The following is a 9278-nucleotide window of genomic DNA, read 5'->3' on the forward strand; positions in this document are numbered from 1 at the left end:
TATTGTGTGTTGTGGGGGACAGCTCCATCATGTAGCACAATAGTTAGAGAGAGAGCGTGTGCAAAAGAGAGTCCTTGACTGTTCCCTATGTTGCTGTTGCTCCAGACACAATCCTTATCTAAGGTATTAGCTGATTCTGGCTGAGTGGCTGCTGAGCAGAGCTGCGGAAGTGGCTGATCCTGTGCTCATTGTCGGGGTGCAGTACATTTTCCTATCGTGTCACCTGTTGATCCAGGGCAGCCAGGGAGGAGTAACGGACTACGAAATGGAAGCTTCTAATCTTTTCATCTTGCGAGACAGGCTTAAAGTTCACACTTGAAATCCTCAGTTGCTTAGCTTATCAGCAACAAAGTCTTTTCTATCTTGGTACTCTTCTGAATAATTTTTACACTGGTTGCTGGCAGAGCCACCTTCCCTATAAATATGAGGGGTGTTTTTGCCCAAAAGGGGCAAACTGGTTGAAACCCTCCTGGATTTCCCACAAACGACACCTGCTGAGGAGGGGTGGAGAGATGGGAAGGGAAGGAAGGGGTGCTCAACTCAAGTTTGTGAAAGAGGGGCAAGATAAGGGCCAAAGCCAGTTTTAAATTTATACAAGTGCAAGTTGCTAAATCTCAGGAGTGTCAGGAAATCTCCTTTTTCGTTTCTGAAATCTGTCCCTCTTCTTTCAGTCTCAGGTGGGTGGGAGCCGGTTGTGTGATCACTCTGTGGTGAAGGAGGAAATGTACTTTGTGCTCAGACCAAAAAATGACAACAAAACCTCAACAGACACCTGAGAAATTCATATGTCCAGCTCCCCAGCCCTTTCCACCTGCTTGTCATAAAAGGGATCTTGACTTTCACTTTTTCCCATTTCATCTCCTCTGACAACTCACAGAATTCACTCTTTCCATCAGATATTAAATAAGGTTCCCTTCGGAACCTGGCAGTGTAGCTCTCTGTATTTATAGCAGCCTTTTGAGCTTCAGTCAGTTAACCTCTTAGTTCTTCTGTACCGCAACACATCCACACACATACCCAATGTCATTGTTCCTTTTTTGTCCTGCCATTGCTATCAAATACATTGCCTGGGTAGATCAAAATGCTTTTGCTTTGGATGGTGAATGTGCCATCTCATCTGATTACACTTCCTTCGTAGGGAATAATAATAAAATAAACTAATAATAGTAATAATGAGCCCAAATTTCATTTTCTTTCTACAGTCTGGGAATATTGCCCATATACTACTTCTGAACCAGAGCTGCATTAATGGTGCTTATTCTAGAAAATGCTATAAAAATAGGACCAGAATAAAACCATATTGCTGAATGTACTGAGAGTATCAAAACAGGATTACGGCCCTGTCACACTGTATACCCAGGCATGTTCCTATTTCTCTCTCTCCACAGGAATGTTCCTATTTGCATTTAGGAGACCTTGTTCCAATGCCACTGTATTGGTTTGTCTTGTTGGCCCTTTGTGAACCACCAAATTTAGCGATGGGTGAATTTGTCAATTTCTCATTTTCCCACTTTTAAATTCAGCTAATTCCACCCAGGAATGATGCAACATGGATGCCACAGTGCTTTTCATGGGGCATTCTGGGTCCTAAACATAAACAACAACAAAAACACTGCTGCATTGAACAGGTGGTGAATATGGAACAGACAGGGAAAAGGTAGCACACTTTAGTCTCATCCCTTTCACCAATGGTGGAGCTTCATGTTCGGGCACCGGGGGCGGAGAGCAGGCCGGGGCGGACTGGTGTGTGTCCCAGGGCCGTGGCGCACATCCTGGGGGTTTGCTCCCCCCACACTCCTCTTCCTCCGCCAGTACCTTTCACCTTCCAAAGTACTCCCTATTTTCAGTTCTCATTGTAGAACGTTTGGCTCAGCACTTAATAGAGGAATCATCTCGACCTGTTAGCCTCTGACCCCTCTTCCATCCATCTTGCACATACACCTTAACTCCTACCCACTAATGACCCTCCAGATCCACTTATCCTTCTCTCCTACTCATTTACTTGCTCTGCGTGCTCTGGTGGAAGCAAACGGGAAGGAAGAAGGAAAGAAGGAATGGAGGTCTCCTCTTCACCACCACCATCTGTGCAATGGCAACAGAGCTAGGAAATGAGTCTCTGCAACATCTTTAAACCTAGATGAGTGCAGGAACAGACCCCCTAATGGACCAGCCTCCACTGCGTATATTACAGAGCCCTGTAGACTTGGACATTACATTTTCAAACAAATCTTCCATCTCCTTCCAAGGTCTGTAATATATGCAGTAGAGGCTGGCCCGGCAGGGCATATAGGAGTCTGTCCTCAGCTGGTTCCCACCTGCCTGCCTTCTTACTTACATCCAGTCCATGGAGTGTCCCTGCTTGTCTATTACCTTCCTCCTGCTTAGATACAGTTTTGCCCCCCTGTTGAACAACAGTGAGGTGGATGGGGACAAAACTAGGATTAGTTGACTCTGGCTTTATTTACTGTTGGCCTCTCTGATTTTTGCCCTGTAAGTTCCAGTGGGCACCAGCCGCCACTGATATTATGTCCACCTATAGTGTAGTTTCACAGAGTTTTGTCAATGCCAACAATGTCTCCCCAGACTCCTTGTGCTGGTGCAGCTGAAACCTATTAGCTCTACAGCCTGAGATTCCTGACTGCTGTTGGGAGGAGGTGAAGGCAGGATTTATCCTTTAATATGTGCTTTAAGTGTCATTTAAGTGATACACAGGACTCTGTGCAAGTATAAATTTCACCTTTAGTGCTCTTATGGGAAATTCAGTGCTCTTTTCTCTGTGCTTCACGCCTGTGAAGAAGACAATAGGAAAAAGTCATTTACTGTCTTTGGAGAACTATCACACCAGCTCCAGCTTTCATCAGAAAACAATTACAAGGCTTCAAAAATGATTAACATGCAAGACATTTTCTTTTGTGCCTTCCCTTGCAAGAGTGACAGAAAGTTCAATGCGAGATCTTCCCAGAGTGTATTCCGCACAACTCAGTGGAAGCAGGCTTCTATCCCCTACACTATGGATTCTCATTGATATTCTGTGCCAGTAAATAAATGAAGCTGCTGAAAGCTATTAATCTGAGATTATAATAGTGGTGATGGTATTGGGGAAACATCTTAAAGTATTTGCCTGGGAAGATTCAAGAGGCCTTGAAGATTAAAATTCATTTGGATCCAGGACTTGTCAATGGTTACTTTAAGATGGGCTAAGAGATAAAAGTATTCAATCTGCATTTGAATGCGAACCTACTTAATTCGAACTTCCCGAACCAATAAACAAACTAAACTATAGATAGCCTGTGAAATTTGCACTTCTCCGAATTCTGTGATGGACTTCTCCAACAAGTATGTGTAGCAAAACGCTTATATCAAGGGAAAGTGTTGACAAAAAATCAAACAAATAAAAAAAAAGTTAGTGGAAATAACTTACAAAAATGCTGGCAAAAATGTGTATATTACTGCTTGAAACTATGTGTATATTATTTAGAGTTGGGTTTTTGATTTTTTTACCTTCAGCTGATCATTTGTGATATGGGTGTTGTGTCAACATGGTCTGATTTCAAACCGCTTAGTTAAAAATCAGTCGTCTGAAGTCATTGTGATGTCAGGTGATTGATAGTTCATTGGCTCCACCCACCAGTCAAACTTGGCTCATGGGACATAGGACAGCCTGCTTGCCAGATCCTGTTTGCCACTGCTGATGAACAGGGTCTCCCCTGCTAAGCACCTGAAATGGGTGATACTGGGTGTGGTAATCTTTAAATCACTTTCGTCTGAAGCCATTTAGGACTTTGTATGCTAGCGCTGACACCTTGAATTAAGGGTGGCAGTTCACTGGCAGCCAGTTCATTGCTTTTAGCATTGTTGAAACGTGGTCCTATTTGACTGCCCTACTCACCAACCTTGCAGCCACATTCTGCACCATTTATTTAGCAATGTCTATCCCGCCTTTCTCCCCAAAGGACCTCAGGATGGCACTTGGTACATATTTCAGACTATCTTCAAGGGCAGCTCATGAAGCCCAGATAGGAGGTCACTAGAGTGGACTGCAGAGGCCTAAGCTGGGCAGAAGAACTCACAGCCACAGAAGTTGCTTGGGGCTCCAATGATAGATTTGTATCATGGAGTACTCATTAAGACAACCAGCTTCTTCTTCATGGGAAATGCAATGTCTCCCAGAGCAGGTCATTATCCTAATTTCCAGACATGAGAAATGGCCACCCCTGGCACCTCCATCTTATCAATTCAGCTTCAGTTTATTGGCCCTCATCCAGTCCATTACTGCTTCCAGGCACTGGTCCAATGCCTTCACAGCCTCTCCTGATTCAAATGGAATGGAGAGACAGAGTTGTGTGTTATCGGCATACTGATGACACTGGGCTCCAAATCCCTGGCTGACTGGCTCCCATATAGACACTGAATAGCACAGGAGACCAAGTAAGTTCTTGGCTATGGATCCAGGCAACAGTCTCCTAATACAGTCTCCTGGTAGCAACTTTGCAGAAAGGAGTGGAACCACTCCTAGTGCATTAACTGCAACACCCACCCCACTGAGTCATTTGAGAAGGACACCATAGTCAATGGTTCCTAAAGCAACCAAAATGTGTACAAAACTGCTCAGGAGAAACCCACATTTTAAAGTTTTTGTGATTATTATTATTTAATTGTAAATTGATGCACAAATAGAGCAAACTGAAGTTAAGATTGGAAAGCCTGGCAAACTGAAAGGCTAGATCCACCCATCTCTACCTTCGGGGTATCCAGACAGTGCTTGAAATTAGAACGGAAACGAATATTCCAAATTCTTCATTTGAATGAGCAATGTTACACTCAAAGTTAAAACCAGCATTTTGTATGTGAGTTTTTTGAAAACCTTACAATCAGACCCTTGTTGGCTTCTCTTGCTTGCTTGGCAGGCTGCAAATATTGAAATCTTATAAGCTGTCATCTGCCCAATATTAATCATCATTGGATGCCACCTTTGCTAGATAAAATATGTCTCTGCAATGTTCAGCCTTGGGGGAATGTGGCACTTTCAGTTCACAGTGGCTAATTGTGAAGACCAATGAAGTGTGCATCTAAGAAGATGCCCTAGAATCTTCTGCAATGCACAGGTGTTCCTTGACAAACCCACCAGGATGGAAAGCGTTCTCTGAAGGCTGAAAAACTGACAACCACTATGATACACCACCACACATCCACTTTCCTTACAGCCAATACCAAATATCATTGCATGTCGACCATAACATACTGTCAAGTGTGAAACATGAAAATCAAACATCAATGGGTGTCAAATACAGATTGCAACAAAGACGGTGCAAAAGATAGATAACATTTCATAGCTAATGCTGTAGGGATGAAGTCAGACAGACACGTTTGTATGGGAAAGGACAATGGAAGGGATGATTTGTAATTAGCAAATTCCAGAATTCATTATATAATGTCCAAATATAGGCTCTATACAAGTTGTTCCCCTAAAAATCTCTTTTCAAGAAATGAATAATAATAATAAAAACAAATCAAGACAAGACCAAAAGAAGAGGAGCGGATGAAGAACGAGAACTTCTATTCAAAGTTATAATAAAAAGGTTTAGCAGATCAAGAGGCCTTTGGATGGAATTATATTAATCTCTAGTGTCAGAAACAATGCAGAGATTATTTTCATTAATTCAGATATGGTGGTTAAGTCAACCTTCAGCTGGAAAAGTGCCAGCAAGGTATGAGACATTTGTGGTTGCTGCTAAAGGCTCTCCTTATGTGTTAGGCAATATAAAGGAGAAAGACAAAATAAGTGTTTGGCAGGCATACTAGCCCCATTCACTTTGATGGCTCAGGCAAAATGCCCTCCTTGCTGCTCAGCCTCCCCCTCTGGTCCCATTCTATGAGAACAAAGCCATGGCTTGGGGGAAAGGCTGTAGCTCAGTGGTAGAGCACCTGCTTTGCACCCAAAAGGTCTCAGGTTCGATCCCCAGCATCTCCAGGTAGGACTGGAAAAGAACCCTGTGAGAAGCCCTAGAGAACTGTTGCTAGTCAGGGCAGACCATACTGACCTAGGTGGACCAATGGTGTGCCTCAAAAAAGTCCCTGTGTTCTATATGGCAGCATCTACTACTCTTTGTTCCACCCTAGTCAGTGGTGGCAGAGGCAAACAGCAATAGGAAAGGGAAAGGGCAGTTTCATAGAGCTCTGCCACTTAGCAAGGGCCTGGCCTGTTAGGTGTGGCTCTTGGCAGATGCACAGAGAAGCCCATCTTGTTGCCTGCCCTGAAACAGGGGTTATACAGGGTATGTCTATCAACATCTATTAGCATTGATAGCTAAGTGGAATCTCCACCTATTGCCTCTCTGCATGGGATTGATAAATTATTGACATCTGACCTTTCTTCTATCCTGAAACCCAATGGAACACTCAGGTGGTCTCCCATCCAGTTACTGACCAGACCAGAATAATAATAATAATAAATTTTATTTATATCCCGCCCTCCCCAGCCAAAGCCGGGCTCAGGGCGGCTAACAACAATCAAATAATACAACATTCTAGAAACATTTCATTCTAAAAATTAATTAAAATCAAATTGATGGCAACCGTTAAGCAAAATTCTGTGCAGATTGCCAGAGGAGGGAGTCAGGCTGCGCCCTGACCAAAGGCCTGGTGGAACAGCTCTGTCTTGCAGGCCCTGCGGAAAGATGTCAGGTCCTGCAGGGCCCTAGTCTCTTGTGACTTAGCTTCAGCAAGGCAGTAGTTTCATGCACCTTCCCTTCAGACTATATTTTTGCTCTCCATTCAACCTTTTCCAGCGTTAAGTGTGCCGCGTGCTTGCAATTTGATTTGAAAATATATAAAAGCAGAGGCTTGTGCTATCAAAAGTTTGCAAACATTCTTCTTTGAGTTTAACTTGCCATTTGGACAAGAAGAAGTTTGCTTCTCTCCAAAACAATTGTTTTTAGCTCGGCATTTCAGTTTCTTGTTCTGGCAGGCTATAAAAACTTTGCTTTTATATGATTACCGGGCTTGACTTAAATCAATATTAGGGAGATGGAAATGTATTTCATGATGTTTCTTTGTTGGTCAATAAAATCTTATACAGTGCACCATCAAAAAATGCTGGAATCAGCTTTGAGGAGAGCGGGGGGCGGGGGGGGGAACTACCCTTCAATGGCAGCAGAAGCAATTAGAGTGATTTGCTGCTTTAAGTGAGTGAATGTGTATGTTGTAAAAGGAGAGACACAACAGTAAAAAGCTAACAGACTTCTTTTTTATTATTAAAGTTCTTGGTTTTGCTGTGAAAGATGCCTTAATGAGAAACTTATGTGACCTTTCAGAAATGAAGGGATGTGGGGGAAAGAGGCTTTTATTGTTGGAATTTGTGGTATTTCTTGTTAATTGAATTAAATGAAATTTGTTTGTGGTAAATGCTGTCAATAACAGGCTCATTGGAAGGAGATTATATGTACTAAGAGCAATTCACCTGCGGCTTGTCCTTGCGAAGTCAAGATGTCACCAACCACAAACTATTTTTTTTTTTTCAGAGCAATTTATTTCCTTTTTTTTTAAAAAAATATTTTTATTGGTTTACAAATACAAAAAAGAAAACAAAGTTGTACATTCAAACTTCTTAATTACCTCTTAATTCCATTTTTTTTACTTCCCTCAATTTGTCTGAACTTCCTTCATTTTGTAACTTTTAACACAATCCTACATATTGTTATTTATTCTGGTAGCTTCAATTTCATTGTTTATACTTATTATTAGATTTTCACATCACAGAGCTTCCTTAAAACTTACAAACGTAATCTGGTTATCACTTAGTTTTTGCAAATATTGAATAAACTTCTCCCAATCTTCTGTAAATCTTTGATCTCGTCGATTCCGAATCCTTCCTGTCATTCTGTCCAGTTCCACATATTCCATCATTTTGGTTCTCAAATCTTCTATCGTAGGCAGCTCCTCTTGTTTCCAATCACCAACCACAAACTAGGGGGAAGTAGCAGCTGACTATACCTGCTGGTATTCTACATGACTGTTAAAGGTATAGGAACTCTGTCCTCTTGTTCATCAGGTATGGTCACCTGGCAGGCAGAGAGTGTATATGTGTGCATACAGGTAGACTGGGATTAAAGTTGTGAAGGAAGGGCTGAGGGGGGAGAAGTGAAGGCATGGCTGTCTCATCTTCCAAAACAGCAGCATATTGAAAGACAGAACCTGGGAGACTAAGATCCAGATTCCCATTTTGGATGGCCTTGGGATCACTCCAATCTAACCTACCTAACAAGCTGATTGTGAAGACACACCTGTCCAGGGAAGCATGCCTCTGAACCTAAACTTCCTGATCTAATAATTTAAATTGCTGCTTTACTTGTTAAGCTTTTCAGATGGCTTGTTTTAGTGTATATTTTAATCTTTGAAGTTTTTAATGTGTCCATGGAATGGTTTTATTATGTATTTTAATTATGTGTGGATTTTTTTGATGTTATAACTGATTTTAAACTGCTTAGAAACCATTTTGGCATGCGAGTGGTACATAAATTATTATTTTATTATTGGGAGGAAAGATATATGTGTATGCACTAATCTTGAGATGAAAAGTGAGGTGTACCTAAGGTAGAATATATGTAGTTCTCATTCATGCATTCACCAGGCCCCGATCAGCCTAGCTTCACTGCCACTGGTTTTTCTTTTTTCTTTTTTCTTTTAAAGAGATATCTCTGATTTCACTGTTTCTTGCAATCAATCCTTTGTAGATGCTTAAGGCATCACATCGCTTTCCTTTTACTTCCAAACTTGTCCATGTTTGTTTGGTTTATTTTTTAAAAAACCCCATTGTACATAATTCAGGTTTCCACAAAGGCTAGCTTGGATTGCAGAATCCAGTTCCAAGTCAAGTGTCAAAGTGCAAGTCAGAGCTTTTGTCTTCTAAAATTTACAGCACCTGGCTCAAATGCTTGTCATGGAAAGCAATTTCCAAATGCATACCGAAATCCACAGGCAGTGTTCTCCTGTCAATTTGAGGTCACTCTGTAGGATTTGTTTGTTACTATTCTCATTCTTCATATTCAGAACGGTGATATATAATTTACCGGGGGCAATAAATCACACTGCTTGAATAGGAGTGTGCACTGCCTTGGTTTTCAAATGGATGGAAGGCTGCTTGCTGTTATTTTTAAAGCGGCCTGTGGTTTTGTAGAAATCTCTCAAAAAAACCCCAGGAGGAACCTGTTTTTATTGACCCCCTTTGGAGCTTGGTGGTATGGTTATGAACAGAAACCACAGATGAGTAACCTGTGGCC

At 41.8% G+C, this 9278-nt stretch overlaps 1 long non-coding RNA gene across 1 annotated transcript; it reads right to left on the bottom strand.

Annotated features, from left to right (window-relative positions):
- Positions 1–248: 248 nt before the first annotated feature.
- LOC309342551 lies at positions 249–3574 on the bottom strand. The gene is made up of 3 exons (XR_014156899.1): positions 3502–3574; positions 2738–2787; positions 249–705 (listed from the first exon to the last, which is right to left on the bottom strand). It is a non-coding gene; the product is annotated as an uncharacterized lncRNA (long non-coding RNA).
- Between the last annotated feature and the right edge of the window lie 5704 nt (positions 3575–9278).

The sequence above is a fragment of the Podarcis erhardii genome (genome assembly GCF_964252035.2).
Source record: "Podarcis erhardii genome assembly, chromosome: 5".
NCBI classification, from domain to species: Eukaryota; Metazoa; Chordata; class Lepidosauria; order Squamata; family Lacertidae; genus Podarcis; species Podarcis erhardii.